We start from the raw sequence: 17,695 nt of genomic DNA, 5'->3' as shown, positions 1-17,695 counted from the left end.
ATCCGTCCCCCATTGACTTTACATTGAAAGTCTGAACGGATCCGCTCAGACTACTTTCGCACTTAGAAATTTTTCTAAGTTATTAATGCAGACGGATCCGTACTGAACGGAGCCTCCGTCTGCATTAATATGATCGGATCCGTTCAGAACGGATCCGATCAAACGCAAGTGTGAAAGTAGCCTAAAACATTTTCTACATACACAAAAGACCCATGACTTTCAAATATTGTTCACAAATCTGTCTAACTCTGTGTTAGTGAGCACTTCTCCTTTGCCGAGATAATCCATCTCACCTCAGAGGTGTGGCATATCAAGGTGCTGATTAGACAGCATGAATATTACACAGGTGTGCCTTAGACTGCCCACAATTAAAGACCACTCTGAAATGTGCAGTTTGATTGCACAGCACAATGCCACAGATGTCGCAGCGTTTGATGGAGAGTGCAATTGGCATGCTGACTGCAGAAATGTCTACCAGAGCTGTTACCCGTGCAATAAATGTTCATTTCTCTACCATAAACCGTCTCCAAAGACATTTCAGAGTAAGGTTGTTTCGATACCAAAATTTTGATTCGGTTTCGATACCATAAAAAAGTATTGCGATACTCAATACCATTCGATACCACGCAAACAAAATAAAACGCCAAAAAAAGCCACGTGTATTCCGCATTTTATGGAACGTCCGGCGCATAATTGAACAGTCCTATCCTATTTTTGGGGGGGACAAGGTGACTAAAATAAATGGCGAATATCACAGTTTTTATTTTTTATTTTACGGAATACACTGCATAGATATTTAAATTATTTTAATAGTTTGGACTTTTCGGATGTGGCAATATGTATTATGTTTATTATCAAAGGCTTCTCTGAAATGTGCACAGTTTTGCCTTTCTTGGGTTGGGGGGGGGGGGGGGGTCAGAAAACCAGTCAGTATCTGGTGTGGCCGACGCATTGAGTTGATCAGGTTGTTGATTGTGGCCTGTGGAATGTTGGTCCACTCCTCTTCAATAGCTGTGCGAAGTTGCAGAATTTTGTCAGGAACTGTAACACGCTGTCGTATACGCCGATCCAGAGCATCCCAAACATGCTCAATGGGTGGCATGTCCGGTGAGTATGCTGGCCATGCAGGAACTGGGATGTTTTCAGCTTCCAGGAATTGGAAGCCACTCGATCCACAATGTTGATGTCAGCAAACCGCTCACCCACACGACACCACACACGCTGTCTGCCATCTGCCCTGAACAGTGAAAACCAGGACTCATCCGTGAACAGAACGCCTCTCCAACGTGCTGGACGCTATCGAATGTGAACATTTGCCCACTCAAGTCGGTTATGACGACGAACTGCAGTCAGGTCCAGACCCCGATGAGGACGACGAGCATGCAGATGAGCTTCCCTGAGACGGTTTCTGACAGTTTGTGCAGAAATTCTTTGGTTATGCAAACCGATTGTTGCTGCAGCTGTCCGGGTGGCTGGTCGCAGACGATCATGGAGGTGAACATGCTGGATGTGGAGGTCCTGGGCTGGTGTGGCTACATGTGGTCTGCGGTTGTGAGGCCTTTGGAGACGGCTTATGATGGAGAAATGAACATTCATTGCACCGCGAACAGTTCTGGTAGACATTCCTGCAGTCAGCATGCCAATTGCACGCTCCCTCAAACGTTGCGACATCTGTGGCATTGTGCTGTGGGATCAAACGGCACATTTCAGAATGGCCTTTAATTGTGGGCAGTCTAAGACACACCTGTGCAATATTCATGCTGTCTAATCAGCACCTTGATATGCCACACCTGTGAGGTGGGATGGATTGTCTCGACAAAGGAGAAGTGCTCACTAACACAGAGTTAGACAGATTTGTGAACAATATTTGAGAATAATGCATCTTTTGTGTATGTAGAAAATGTTTCAGATCTTTGAGTTCAGCTCGTGCAAAATGGGAGCAAAACCGAAAGTGTTGCGTTTATATTTGTTTAGTGTAATTGTGGATAATACATCATCTCAATATGTCTGTGCCTCCAAAGCAGATGTGATCAAGCCTTCAGTATATTTTATATTTTACTATTTTTCTATATACAGGATTTTCTGAAGATTTTCAAAGTGTCAGAAACCCCTTTGAAAACATAAAATAAATGCATGGTTACTATAAAGTAGAAAAGAAGAAGCGGGGCGGCACCGCTGAGTGCCTCTCTGTTTAAATCGCTGGCTCTCCGTGTATCCTATCAATAAAGCAATGTGCTGCTCAGTCCATGTATACGAACAATGTGGAATCCAAATAAGTAGATGGTTTCTCTTCAGCATATATAAATATTTCGCCTTTTACTAAAGATTTCCGTGGAGAGGAGCAAAACTGAGTTTTGTGGGCCATTCAGCATTCTGTGTAGGAACAGTCCGCCCCAGCCCTGATGCATACATTCAAATTGTATTCAGCATATGTCAAGAATAAAGGAATGAACCCCGCCGTGGTGAGTGCCGTCTACTTTCTTTCATCTCCTTATTTGGATAAAATAAATGCAGTTTCTGCAGAGTGAAAAAGGTAACTATCACAGAGACTGCGCCGATCAAGGAAACGTTATTTTCCTACTTCTTTCTACACATATTTCAATAGTTTTATTGTGGACTTTTCTTTCATATCTTTGGGCTAGATAGAGAAAAAAAATTCACTTGAAGGCCAAATGGGGTTATGGATAGGAAAGCCTGGTGCCAGAGAGTTGGATTAGAGAGGTCAATTAATAGGAATAGACCACATGAGTGCTAAAAGGTATAACTCTTGTGGAAAGTTATCCATTGTACTAATAGCTACAGGTGGAAATTCATCACTTGGTCAGTCATCTCAGTGAACTGGAAGGGCAGACTGTAGACTCCATTAGCTGCCTGATAGCCCGAAAACTCAGTCACCTAGCAAATCACTTTTAGTTGTTCCTTGTACGATATGGAGCAGAGAAAGTCACAGAGATTGACTTATTTCATGCAGAGGTCGGTTGATTAGTCCATCAGCAATACAAGTCGATCTGGAATAGACTAGTGATGAGCGGCATAGGCAATATTCGTTTTTGCAATATTTTGTGAATTTTTCGCATAATATTCACCATAAATTAGTGAATTCTAGAATTCGTGATCTCTAGTCATTATTTTTGCACAAATCGGCACTAATGATGCGCATATTTTTTGTGCAATACATGCAACTTCACATCTTATCAGGTCTGAGTAGATATTACTGATTGGTGCACTAAGTATTGTTGTGACATCACAGCACTGTGTCTGTAGCCTGTATGTATGGACGGCAGAGAAACAGTAATTCCTATCACACTACCTAACACCCTGCACTGGAACCTATCAGCTACACTATATCAGGATATAACCTACACTGACTATCTCCCACTAACTATCTGTAATATATATATAAGCTACTTATCTATCTAATGTAATGACACAGTAAAGCACAGAGCACAGCAATGTCACTGCTCTCTCTCTCAGAACTGCAAAAAACAGCAGAAATCGCTGCTGGGGAGGTTCTTATATAGTAAGGGGTAGGCAACTTTCCTATTGGTTGTTAGGGATGTTGCTAAGCTCAGACAAAGACATTGCAGCCTTCTCATTGGCCCACAAGCAAGAAGGGAGGTTACTGATGAAAAAAAAAAATCTAGAATATTTGCCATTACGAATATATAGCACTATATTCTACATCTTCGCAAATTCTCGAAGTGACGATATTTGCGATAAAAATTTGCGATTTAGAATAATCGCGATCAACACTAGAGAAGACATGGCTGCCACTGCTCAGAGGTAAATGTTATATTATCCGAAAAAGTCCAGCCATACACAAAATACCTGCCAGTTGAGTTCTCCTTTGGCCCACATCTCAGCCGCCCCACTTATACACATACGTGCGCCACCTGGCTAATTATGCATATGTTCTGAATGCGGAGAAGGGACAGGGGCATAACTAGAAAAGACTGGACCCCACAACAAAATTCGGAATGCCTCCCCCAGATCAACTTCCCCTCAAGCCCCTATCCTTAGACTAGTGGAGACTGTCCGCGCTCACCATTCAACCCCCCACTCAATCAGTAGTGCCCCCTTTACAGTAGTTATGCCCCCTTAGTGCACCATTCACAGTAGAATTCCCCCTTAATGCCTCCCATAGTAGTTATTCGCCTTTAGTGCACCCTTCACAGTAGAATATTCCCTTAGGGTCCCCCGCACAGTATTTCTGCCCACTTAGGAATCCCACGCAGTAGTTATGCCTCCTCAGTGTCCCCAAAAAGTAGTTATGCCCTTTTAGTGTTCCCACACAGTAGTGCTTCCCTTTAGCATCCACTAATATTAGTGAAGCCCTTGTGGTAATAATAAAATAAAAGACAGTACTACTCACCTAGCCCAATGAATGGAGCAGATCATGCTCCTCCCAGCAGACACGATGTACTGATGTCATCGTGCCTGCTGAGCTGAGAGAGCACACATGCCGGGGACAGGCAAGGGAATGGTCCTCAGCCCATGCAACCTTCTATTCAGCCCAGCAGACGTGATGGAGTCACGGAATCGAGCCTGCTGTGAAGAGCACAGGTCGGGGAATGAGGCCCGAGCCATAATGGCCTTGTAATATGGTGGTATTTCCGTTCCTGAGACGGGTTTACAGTGCTGGAATACACATTTATCCTAGAATAAAATGACTGGCCATGTTGAAACCTTACAGAAAAATCCTTCTCTCCCCCGACATTTGCCATTTAAGGATAGTCAGGGGTATTCAGTACACATTGGATGGTTGACCAGTCCCTCAGAAAACGGTAGGCTTGGCCAATATACCTCTAATTTGTATGGCCTACTGTACATTTCCGCAGATACTACATTGAGACCTACATTGCATTGTAATATCCCTTAGAAGATGGCCATCCACGCCACCATGTAATATGACTACCAAAAAACCTAAACATCCATACTGCCCCTTCGACAAACCCATCAGCGGAGACATACAGGGTTTATTTTTCTCAGATTCCTTTGGAATCACGTAGAAAGAAATCTGTATGAAATCAGAAGGTGAAGGTGCAGTAGACTTCTAGAAGTCCTGATAGCAGTGGAGACCATCTCATACCCAGTTATTGTTCCCCCCCTAAAAAAGAAAATAATAGCTCTCCACTAAATCATCTCACCTGGCTATAGGAAAGATCTTGATCTCTGGCGCCAGAAAATCTCACAGAGAATTAGTTCAATAAATGGTGTCACCATCCACTGCAACACTTTTATATATTAAATTGCAGTGTGTCACAAGGGCAAAGAATTTTTTTTGGTGGCTAAGATGCTTGGGATTGAATTGTTGAATATAGAACCGTAATAAAATACTTGGTAAAGTTTCTCGACAGATCATAAAACTTCAAAGCAAAGACAATAAGAGAAAATAGTTTTTGCAGAGATATCCCTGATGGCCAATTAAACCCCGCTGCAGATGACTGAAAACCCCCACAGTAAATTGAGCATTACATAACGATCTTCTGTTTTCTACCAACATGTTCACTTCACATACTGTAAATCAGTGTATTTTATCCTGTGGGTGGATTTTTCTTACATAAAGCACCAGCAGAAGACTTGTATACAATTAGCTTACATATACATTAACCCCCACCCACCTCACAAAATGCGATGTAACTTAAAAAAAAAATATACTAGCAAATTGTAAAATCGGCTGCTGTGCAGCGCTGTTCACCTGCTTACCGCCGCAGTCCTGGGCGCCATGTTCAGCGGTGATCTACTGCCAGTGTTTCCTTTCAGCCCTGGCCACAGCATGCTTTGTGCTTGTTTCCTGCAGCATTTCCTTTCCAAGGGCCAGCGCGCGTCCCTTCCTGTGTTTTATGGGTTGGATCATGTGACCTCGTCTACCAATCCTAGCCCTCCTGTACATATATAAGTAGCTCAGACCCCTTCCCAGATGCCTCAGTGTCGTCCCCTGTGTCCTGCTAAGGTTTCTGATAGCTGCTTGTGTTCCTAGATTCTGCTACCCATTTGATCCCTGCCTGCTTGCCTTGACTCTCAGGTTGCCAATCCGGATTGCCTGACCTGTACCTGTGTCACCTGCCCTGACCTATTGCCTGTCTGACTTCGCCTCTGCCTCATACTTCGGTCCTGCACTGTTGCTCATAGTAATGACTCAGCCTGCTGACAACGCCTGTACATCTGGTACCTTTCTCAGGTACCTCCTGGTCCGCCTGGACCAGCTACCTCGTGTGCCTATCCTCCTCAAGAGGTAGCGACCTGGTGTTCCCCACGGGAAAGTCTATCCCCACAATCGGGGGTACTGTGAAGAGTGAGGGGTTTCCATTAGACAATGCCCTTAGAGGAGGGAGGACACGTGGCACAGTGGGTACACACCCGCTGGTTTGTGACACAAATATAGCCAGCATTGCCCGGGTGTATATCTATCTACAGTATTTTTCGCTCCATAGGATGCACCTAGGATATAGAGGAATATATAATATAATGAGAGAATATTTTTCATCAGACCTCAGATCAGACCCCCATTAGACCCCCAAGCTCCATCAGACCTTAGATCAGACCCCCAAGCTCCATCAGACCTCTGTATCAGACCCCCACTCCTCCTCAGACCTCAGTTCAGACACCCATCAGACCCCCCACATTCCTCCTCAGATCAGACCCCCATTCCTCCTTTAGATCTCAGATCAGACCCCCAAGCGACATCAAACAAAAAAATAAAATTTATAAATTTACTGGACCTCTAATGAACTTACTGTGCTGACACTCACCGCTCCATGGTCTTCTGCCGACCTAGCACTTCACTGTGACCTAACATCGCACAGTTTCAGGTCATCGTGCATGCCTACCTGCACTACGTCAAGACTCTGTAGCTCAGCAGCTCGACACTCACCACTTACTGCACCTTCTGCTTACTAATGACTGCTACCATAATGAAAGCAGTCATTATTATTTGTTCCATAAGACACACTGACATTCTTCCCTCCCCCAAACTTTTGGGGGAAAAAGTGCATCCTAATACAATACTCATTGTTGACTTTGGCCCAATTGGGAAAGTAAAGAAGACATCCACCATTTTTAAAATCATTTATGTATGCTTTAGGAACACATACACATTCATGTATTGTTGGCAGAACCTGCCAAGATCGGCGGGTTCTGCCAACATCTTAATATGTATGGGAGCTCCCAACAGATGACGTGATCAGGTGAAATTAATATTTTTGCCTGATCCTTTTGTTCTCCCAGGATATAAGGCACCAACAGAAGTCTCTGGTGGTGGCTCTCTTCTCCCCCATTAAAGACACATACACATTCACCATCCATGTTGACTAACCACTGGCTATTTACCCGAATAGGAAGCTCATAGTACACACTATTTACTATGCCAGGCTGGAGGCACATTTTACATGATATTACATCATGGCTTCAAAGACTCTGCATTTAGTCATTAATTGGCCAGTGTGCATTTCTAGTGCTTCCTTTCCCATTATTGTTAACTATTTACTATAGAAATGTGTGCTAGTCCCTTCTTCCTGCACTGTCATCCTCGCTTCCTCTCAGGCTTTGGGACTGATGGAGCAGGTTTAATAGCGTTCCTTCCATTTGTTTTTGCTGAGTAACATTGTTAGCTAAAAGCAGCAATCAATGCGTGGCATCCCCCTGGAAGTCCTCCGTGGGACGACGCAAAGCTCCATTGTCTGCACTGAGAAAATCTTCCTGCACTCGTCGATACTTCTGGTAGAGATGAAATTCAATATCAATATTGTGATGGCTCGGTGGTTAGCAAGGTTTCAGTATTGAAGTTAAGAACTTAAAGTGGTTGTCCAGGATTTGTTTTTAATTCTCACCCACCTAAGGGACCTGTGAAGATATCTATACTTATCTGCTCCCTTCCGCTGCACTCTGGCTCCCAAGCAGTCTTCACCTAACATCCGGCCACTGTCTGTAACCTTCCTGCATTAAAGGGGGCTCAGCAGTGTCCAAGCGGCACATGACCAAGCGTCGACATCATTGGCTGCATCAGCGCTCCTGACCCTGTCCGTGCAGGAAGCTGACCGAGACAGGAAGTCGGGTGAAGACGGACTGGGAGTCACAGAGCAGTGGGGTGCAGGCAAGTACAGATCCCTTCACAGGTCCCACTGGGGGGTTTAAATAATAAAAATAATCCTGGACAACCCCTTTAAAGAGGTTTTCTCAATTTGTAACATATTGTAAAATGACTAAATTAGTCTTACTCACCCTACCGATTTCTCTTTGCTCCTGTTCCGATGCTTCTCAGATCCCACCAGTCTCTACTTCGTGATCCCTCTCGACACAGGGGAAATAAGTTCTCAGCCAATCATTGCTGCAGCAATAGTGACCTACCTCAGCCAGGGATTGGCTAAGCAGTGATTTCCTGTAGGTCAAGAGGGACCAGGAAGTACAGATTGGTGGAGGACTGAAAAGTGGTGGAACAAAAGGAGTGGGGAGATCAGTATCAGTGAAGTGATTATGATTTATTTTTATGGGAGACCACCCTCTGGGAGGGCCGGTAATCCTGAAAATAAAGTGGCCAAAGCCTTTTCAACTTTTACCCTGAACAGTGCAGCATTCCTGTCCACGTGTCACGCAGGGAATTGCACAGCTGCAGTCAAGTCAGGGGGGCTGTAACCTGTGCTGCAATTCCCTGTACAGACGGTAGATGGGAGCACCACTGTGGAGGTACAAACTTTGCAGTGCTAAACTAGTGTGGCCCCTTGATCCAGAGGTTTATTTGGGGTCCCCATCAATTAGCACAATGGACCCTTTATTCAGGATTGGCAGGGGTCCCAGAGGTTAGGCCCTTACCAATCATAAAGGAACAGTATATCCTAATGATATGCCTTCACTTGTACCAGTGGATAAACACGTTTAAGGCTCCATGCGCCGGATTAACAGTGGCGGACTTTACCACCATGCAAAGCAAGCAAAAAATGGGAGTACCATAGATAAGGAGCCCCCTACTGGCCACAAGCTGTTGGCTGAAAGAAATGACTACAGAGGTGGACATACTGGCCCAGGGGCCCAGGAGAGGAGGGGGCTCTTCCCAGCTGTAGAGCAATGGCTGAAGAGCACAGGATGCACTGCTAAGCTGAGAGGGGAGCGTATAGGGCTGATGTGGGGGGGGGGGACGTACCGATGATATGGGGCAGTGCGATGGGAGGGAGCTTAGTGGAGCCACTGTGCCAAACTTAGCAGCGTGAATGGGAAAACTTAGAGATAATACAAGATTTACCAGATATAAATTTGTTTAGGGCCTCCGAAATGTTTTTTCATTCGGTCACAATGAATGACCAAATAAAAAAAAACAGAAGAGGAAAACAGAAGCTTCGTATTTACAGTTTTTGTTTTTTTAATCTTAGGTGGTCTTTCATTTGTGCCCTTTCTTACTTGGAAGCTATTACGTGCTGTGTCTATATTTGGTTTCCTGTTTCCTATGTTCTAAGACTTTGTTGATTACATCAAATACAAGGTAGTAAGTGAGCGAGCACTACAAAGACTTGTGAACCGCACGACATGTACTCCTACTGTTCTCCTCTTTTGCTTAAGGATACAATCGATGCCACCAGTCCTTCCTTTGTGTGTCCCCCATCTATTGTCTCCTCACGTCCGCATCCTCACCTCTCCCATATAAGTATATCCAATGTATTACCATCCTCTGTGAGGTCTTTTCAGTTCCTTTCATCCCATGACACAATAACATTGCTGGGTAATGACCAGTTGTGAGCTGGGAATGCTTTAGCGCCATGACTTAAAGGGTATTTCTGGATGTTTTATTTGGTGGGGTCCATCCCTCAGCATAGTGAAGGGCCCGCCATAGGTCCAGCTGGAGAATAGGCTACACGTTGTATGGCATCTCGTCCCATTCACTTGTGCATGACCACAGAAGCGCTACACTCTGCTGATCTGTGGGGTTCTTGGAGGTCGGACTCCCACTGATCGAACACTGATGGCCTAGCCTTAAGTGGATGGAGCTGAGCTGCAATGCCAGACACAAGCACAGTTTAAAAAAACAAACAAAAAATAAAAATAGCCATGTTTTTCTAACCCTGTACAATCACTTTATTCATTCCTGACAGGTTCAATCAGGGATTATAGCTGACCATTGTGGGCCCCAGAAGTTAGATCAACACTTGTTTTTGTTTAGGGCCGAACTGACCTTCCGGGATACCAGGAAAATTCCCGTTAGGCCGGTAGCCCTGACGGCCGCAGGCGACAGCGAGGAGGCTCCTTGGCCGGTGTAGCTACTAGCACATGGCCGGCTGTGCTGATCACAAGGAGCAGGTCGGGCGTCGGGGCAGCACAGGATCGCACAGTGTGCTGTATGATGTGATGTCAAACGTCATCAGCGCTGCTGCGTAAGTGGCACATCGGACGACGCGTACCTTTAGTTCAGGCCGGAGCGGCTGCAGAGCACGGGTGCCATTCTGTTCAATGCTCACTGGCACTGCCTGCCATCCACAATTCCACGCTGCTGGTCCAGGCCGTCCAGTGCTTGAAGAGCCAGCAGAATCAGCACTAGGCACAGGTTACCAGAGATCCCACTGCCCCGGGTACTTACAGGAGGTACTGCCCCAGGTACTTCATCAGCAACTACCACTGATGAAGAAGGCTGCAATCCTTTGAAACGCGTATGGTTATCCAAGCCCTGGGAAGCGCTTCCAAACTCCCCTGCACCATCAGGCTGCCTCCATCCATTGACAACACCGGGAAAAAAGCGCCAGAAAAAAGCGCACGCTAAACTGCCGCACGTGGCAAGAACGCCAGACACAGTCAGCAGCCTTCTGACCGGAGGAAAAGACAGCAACATTCGCATCGACAGACCGATCCACAAACAGCAGCCCTTCGCGGTCATCGCATCCATCTGCAACCGCGCAGCCGGCCCCGTCTATCCATAACCGCACTAAGCATCCACAGCACACAGAGGATCCTGCGCGGAGACACCCACATAGAAGAACCGACAATCCTCCAGAAGGGTAACAACGACCAGATAGCCAATTGTAGGTGGGACGCCACCAGGCACTGGTTCGCTGAAAATAACTTTTGCATAGCTGTGTATACACATCCATCGGAACTGGAATGCTGCTGATTTATCCTTTTAAACCTGTCACAATTTAGATCTTTGTACTAATTACTAATTTTTTACTTATTTTAATCAACTGAATCCATCTCAGACTATTGACTATATTTGTCTAATATTTAAAGTTCTACATACCATGATTCTGGACTTATAGCCCAATACAGGGTGTTTTATCATCACATTATTTTTCTTTATTCATTTATCCATTCATCTATCTTACACCACCCACTCCTCTCCCTGTACATTGGGAGTGACCTATATTGGTAACGTTTTTTATTACTACCCAAATAAATATAGTATTTATCATATACACACTATCCCTTGTCCTTTGTTGATATCTGCTGGTGACCTCATATAGAGTGCCTGTCTTCCTATGGTCCTATACGCCTGCCTTTTCCGACTGGGTGGGTCAGCTTAGACACGTGCACCTTGCATATTGCCCACACAGGATAGCCACCGTATTCCCTCCATATAATTATATATGTAGAGCCAGTATAAGTTATACACTGTATACAAGAAGATGTATAACTTATACCAGCTGTACATATATAATTATATACAGGAGATACCCAGGTTATACCAGCATGCTCCATATCACTATATACAGGAAGATGTATAACTTATACCAGCTGTACATATATAATTATACTTATATATAATGATACTTGGCAATACTGATCTCTATACAGGAGATACCCAGGTTATACCAGCATGGTCCATATCACTATATACAAGAAGATGTATAACTTATACCAGCTGTACATATATAATTATATACAGGAGATGCCCAGGTTATACCGGCATGCTCCATATCACTATATACAAGAAGATGTATAACTTATACCAGCTGTACATATATAATTATATACAGGAGATACCCAGGTTATACCAGCATGGTCCATATCACTATATACAAGAAGATGTATAACTTATACCAGCTGTACATATATAATTATATACAGGAGATACCCAGGTTATACCAGCATGGTCCATATCACTATATACAAGAAGATGTATAACTTATACCAGCTGTACATATATAATTATATACAGGAGATGCCCAGGTTATACCGGCATGCTCCATATCACTATATACAAGAAGATGTATAACTTATACCAGCTGTACATATATAATTATATACAGGAGATACCCAGGTTATACCAGCATGGTCCATATCACTATATACAAGAAGATGTATAACTTATACCAGCTGTACATATATAATTATATACAGGAGATACCCAGGTTATACCAGCATGGTCCATATCACTATATACAAGAAGATGTATAACTTATACCAGCTGTACATATATAATTATGCTTATATATAATGATACTCGGCAATACTGATCTCTAGATGCTGGAATCTGAGTGATTCCAGAGCATACAGGGCTTATACTAAATGCCTATTTACTGAGAGATTTAGTAAAAACCCTATACATGCTGGAATCACTTAGATTTCTGCATGTACCGGCTGCCTGGGCACTAACACTTTATATCCTGCCCAGGCAGCCGATACATGCGCAGATCTAAGCGATTCCAGCATGTATAGCCTGTCTGAGGCTGATAGTGATAGGAGTGGGACTGGTTTTTGAGTAATGTTTATATGTTTCTTTCTGAAAAGTGTTGGGTTGCTTATCATGATACTGGTAAATCTTAAAAAAGTTTTGTTCTTTTCTAAAACGGGGACGTTATTATGACTTCTATAGAAAGTTTTTTGCACATTTTGTACTGTTAAAGAATTATAAGCAACATAACTGCACTTTGTCAAAAACGTTATTGGAACTGTTAAACTATATAATTATTGTTTAGTATAACATTTTGCACTTTTTACCTCAAAAGGTTTATTTGCACTTTTTTTCCCCTCTTAAGTTTTTTTTTGCACTATTCATCAACTACTGGTTTTGTATGTGTTGAGTAACTAATATAAAGTAAGAGCTTGAAACGGTGTCTTCCATTCTTTAAAGTAAAGTTCTTTGATTATTCTTAGTTCTGACTTACTTGTAGTGTTTCCCTACCAGCATGCCTCCAGCTAGTGCAAAACTACATCTCCCAGCATTCCCTGACAGCGAAACGCTGTGTGGGCATGCTGAGAGTGGTAGTGAGGCATGCTGGTTGGCAAAAGCTGGTCTACTGTGATAATATGAACAATGGGGGTTCTACAAAAGAGCTATTGTGGGGCAAAGTTCATATTCGTGTTTACACACGTGTTTTATAAACAAGTAAATAATGACGCGATGCTGCCGGGCTGGTATGCAACTTTTTTTCCAGGGCTGGTGTTTATCCCGAGTCCGGCCCTGTTTTTGTTGAAAGGGATTGTTCAAAGCAAACTGTTAAAGGGCTTTTCCAGGAGTGCACTATCGATGACCTATCCTCAGGATAGGTCATTAATATCGAATTGTGGGGTTCTGACTCCTGGCGCCCCGCCGATCAGCTGTTTGAAGAGGGCGTGGCATCTTTCTAGTCCTGGCGCCCCGCCGATCAGCTGTTTGAAGAGGGCGTGGCATCTTTCTAGTCAGTTCATTGGTCAATGGAATGGACCTGGGCCTCAATGCCAAGTACAACCACTATACAAATACAGCACTGAGGGGGTGAGAAGGCCACAGCAATTATTGGAGCACCACAACTTCTTCAAACTGCTGATGATCAGGACCCCTACTGATCAGATATTGATGACCTATCCTGAGGTATAGTGTAATACTCTCAGGAAAACCTCTTCAAGACCCCATCACCACTGTAGAAGATTATCTCAGCATTTTTCCCTAAATCCAAGTTCCTAACTATTTCAAAGAAACCCTGACGTCCCAGTTTTTAAAGAGCCCTGAATGAGAAATGACTGAGGGAAATACATATAAGCCAGAGGAATAACTTGATGCTGTTGTGTCTGTAACAGGACCTCCACCTTCCATGTGCCAATACTAAATTATTCTTTGGGTCCCCTCAGGATCCGGGGCCTGGGTGCTGTTGCTGTCCCTGCACATCCAATAGCACTAAAATCTTCCGGTAGGCTGTTCCAACAGAGAACATCCTGTCGTAATGTATACCGTGCCCTGCGTAGCCGGGAAGGGCCGGAGCACCACCAAGCCCCATTGACTATAATGGGACTTGACGGGGTTCAGCCCTGTTTCCGGAGTTAGGGTACAAACACACAGCGCGGTCGGGATCTTGTCGGGTAGCGGCTGTGTTGCCTGATATTTTCCTAATGAAGAATGCATTGTATAGGCGGTCTGAATTCTTAACCTTCAATACTGCATGTCCATTAAGAATTCAGACCACCTACAAATTGCGGTCTTTATTAGTTAAATATCAGGCAGCTGCGGCCTACTTGGCCTTGCGGTTCTTGACCGCAGCTAGTAGTCACACCCCGAACAGATCACGACCACGCCGTGTGGTCGTACCCTTAGTGTCAGGATGAGGCCGGACAAATATTGCTGCAAGCATCGCTTTTTGTCCAGCTGAATCCTGGCACTAATGGCAGAAACAGGCCATACCCCGCCGAGTCCCACTATAGTCAATGGGCTCCAGTGGGGCTATTTCGGATACAATGAACTGCAGGCTGTCCCCCTAAACAACAGGCTGCCGGAATAGTTTAGCCCTAAAGTGCAACTAGGTTAAAGAAGTCCTGTCCCCTTTCCTGACTTGTCTGCTGTAGTAACGACTTGTATTCCCCATGTAATAACAATTCTGGAGCGTCTATTCTTATGTCTCTATGTTGTGCCATTCCTTTATTATTTTTACTAGATGTTATGAATGAATCGTCAGCAGCTTGCAGTGAAGGTACAGAGGGGTGTTACCGGTCGGTGTTACCAGTATGACACCAGCAGCACTGACTGGCTGGGTAACACCCAGTAACACCCAGTAGTACACTGCAGACTGCTGGCAATTTATTGATAAACTTCTAGCAGGAATAATACAGGAATGACACAACCTAGAGCCAGAAGAATAGATGCTCCAGAATTGTTATTACATGGGGAATGCAAATAGTTACTGAAACAGACGTGTCAGGAGAGGGGACAGGTCCTCTTTATGAAAACTGGATGAAGGTTGCAATGGGAGCTAAAATAGTTTAATTTTAAAATGTTAATTTTCCAGAAAAACAAAGGAACCATCACATGGATAACTTGTAAGAGCAGAATTTCCTGTAGCCCTTGAAATGTATTCAGCGGCCGCTCCTTATGTAACACTTACTGTATCTGCAGGCAGAGGCTTTTATAGATATCCTGAAATAAAAAAAATGAATGACGCCTAAAACATATGAGCAGACAGAACAGATTCCTTCTCCGAGCCCCCTCTTCTAAGTGGCGATGAATTTAGGAGTTTGCAAATGCACTTGAATGTTTTGTAGGTCACTTTCAGATGCATTCAAAGATAACCTAATGCCTTCTGACAATCCTAAGGCTCGTAATGCAGACAACAGGCCCGGATCTCCAGCAACAAAGATGTTTCTAAAGCCCCATATTATGAAATATTGATTGGAGCTAAATTAAGACGTTGAGTCACAACCTCCTGTCCTGTAAGGAGGACACGTCGGAAATAACTCCACAGTAAATAAAAGTTTCACAGAATTGTTTATATGATTTCTTAGATGCTTTTGTTAAAGGGAAATTCCAGTCGACTGAAACAATGACATCACGTGTTTATTTTTATAGCAGTTTTTGTGTTCACTCATTGTACAGCTTGCAGCCAGTATTCACCGTTACGGTATGGTTTCTACACTATAGCCACTCATGTCTGTTATGTCCATACTACACTACTCAGAAAAAGTTAGAGATATTTGGCTTGTGGGTGAAATGTCAGGATGAACCTAAAATGCCCTCTAAGCTTAACAGGTGAACTTAATGTGACCTTCTCTAAACTTTTGGATGCACATGTCCAACTTTTCAGTGTTTCAGTACTTTTTGCACAACTTGCTGGTGTTTGATCCATGACTCGCCCAATACATTTTCTGGTTAAATTAGAATTGGTATTTAAACAGTGCTCCTCATCATGCTGTTCACATTTTGACATCATGAGACCAAGACGACATCTAACAATTGACTAACAGTACCTCGCCATTTGGAGGCTTCAAGCAGGATGTTCTCAGACAGAAGTGGCCGCTGAGCTTAGAGTGTCACAGAGTGTCATCAGCAGGTTGCAGCATAGACACAGAGAGACTGGAAGAGTCACAGAAAGGCATAGAAGTGGACCTCCTTCAGCCACATCCCAAACTGATGACCGCTTCATTGTGAACAATGCCCTGCAGAACCGGATGATGAATGCCACACAACTCCAGGCACATTTAAGGGAGGTGAGAGGCACCCAAGTGTCACATCAGACCATTCGTAACAGTTTACATCAGCGTGGTATGTGTGCTACACCAGTGTTTCCCAACCAGTGTGCCTCCAGCTGTTGCAAAACTACAACTCCCAGCATGCCCGCACAGCCAAATGCTGTCCGGGCATGCTGGGAGTTGTAGTTTTGCAACAGCTGGAGCCACACTGGCTGGGAAACACTGTGCTAGACGACCTGCAAAGGTACCTGACCACACCACCAGGCACAGGCGTCATAATCTTGCATGGGCCAGGGAGCTTCTACGCTGGACGAGGGATCAGTGGGCCTCAGTGCTGTTCACTGATGAAAGTCTATTCACGCTGAGCAGAAATAATGGCCGCCAAGCCACTGTTATGACGAGATATACTCTTTAGGGTACTTTCACACTTGTGTTTTTCTTTTCCGGCATAGAGTTCCGTCACAGGGGCTCTATACCGGAAAAGAACCGATCAGGCATATCCCCATGCATTCTGAATGGAGAGTAATCTGTTCAGGATGCATCAGGATGTCTTCAGTTCAGTCGTTTTGACTGATCAGGCAAAGGAGAAAACCGCAGCATGCTATGGTTTTATCTCCGGCGAAAAAAACTGAAGACTTGCCTGAATGCCAGATCCGGCATTTTTTCCCATAGGGATGTATTAGTTCAGAATACTGGAATTCCGGATCCGTCGTTCCGTTCTGCGCATGCGCAGACTGAAAAAAAGGTGAAAAAAATAAATTCCGGATCCGTTTTGCCAGATGACACCGGAAAGACAGATCCGGCATTTCAATGCATTTTTTCGACTGATCAGGCATTTTTAAGACTGATCCTGATCAGTCTTACTAATGCCATCAGTTAGCATACATTTTGGCTGATCCGGCAGGCAGTTCCGGCGACGGAACTGCTTGCCGGATCTCTCTGCCGCAAGTGTGAAAGTGCCCTTACTTCATTATAATGGGCGCCCTCTGGTGTTTAATCTGTATAATGATGTGCATGTCCACCTACTGAGGTCATTGCACATGCTCAGTTCCATCTTTTAACTACCACCAGCCATATTAACTGTTACAAGCTACAGCATAAGGACACATCACCTGAGCTGGGATGGGTAGAGAGCTGCAGCAAAAAGGACATTCTCCCTGAACTGTGATGGGTAGAGAACTGCAGCAGAAAGGAAACACTCAGTGAGCTGTGATAGGATGAGAGCTGCAGAAGAATGTACACATCACCTAAGCTGTGACAGATACAGAGCTGTAGCTGAAAGGACACACTCCCTGAGCTGTGATAGGGAGAAAGATGAGCAGAAAGTCTATAGGCCATACATGCT

General features: G+C 44.3%; 1 protein-coding gene and 1 pseudogene across 1 annotated transcript in view; one reads left to right on the top strand and one right to left on the bottom strand.

Moving 5' to 3' along the window:
* The window catches only part of PDGFD (platelet derived growth factor D), a 183,628-nt gene that overhangs the window by 148,139 nt on the left and 17,794 nt on the right, over positions 1–17,695 (bottom strand). The window lies entirely within an intron of this gene.
* On the top strand, positions 2,282–2,349 carry LOC122933504 (annotated as a pseudogene).

This window comes from Bufo gargarizans, chromosome 3 (genome assembly GCF_014858855.1).
Source record: "Bufo gargarizans isolate SCDJY-AF-19 chromosome 3, ASM1485885v1, whole genome shotgun sequence".
Taxonomy (NCBI): Eukaryota; Metazoa; Chordata; class Amphibia; order Anura; family Bufonidae; genus Bufo; species Bufo gargarizans.
This window is presented reverse-complemented; position numbering and strand designations above follow the sequence as displayed.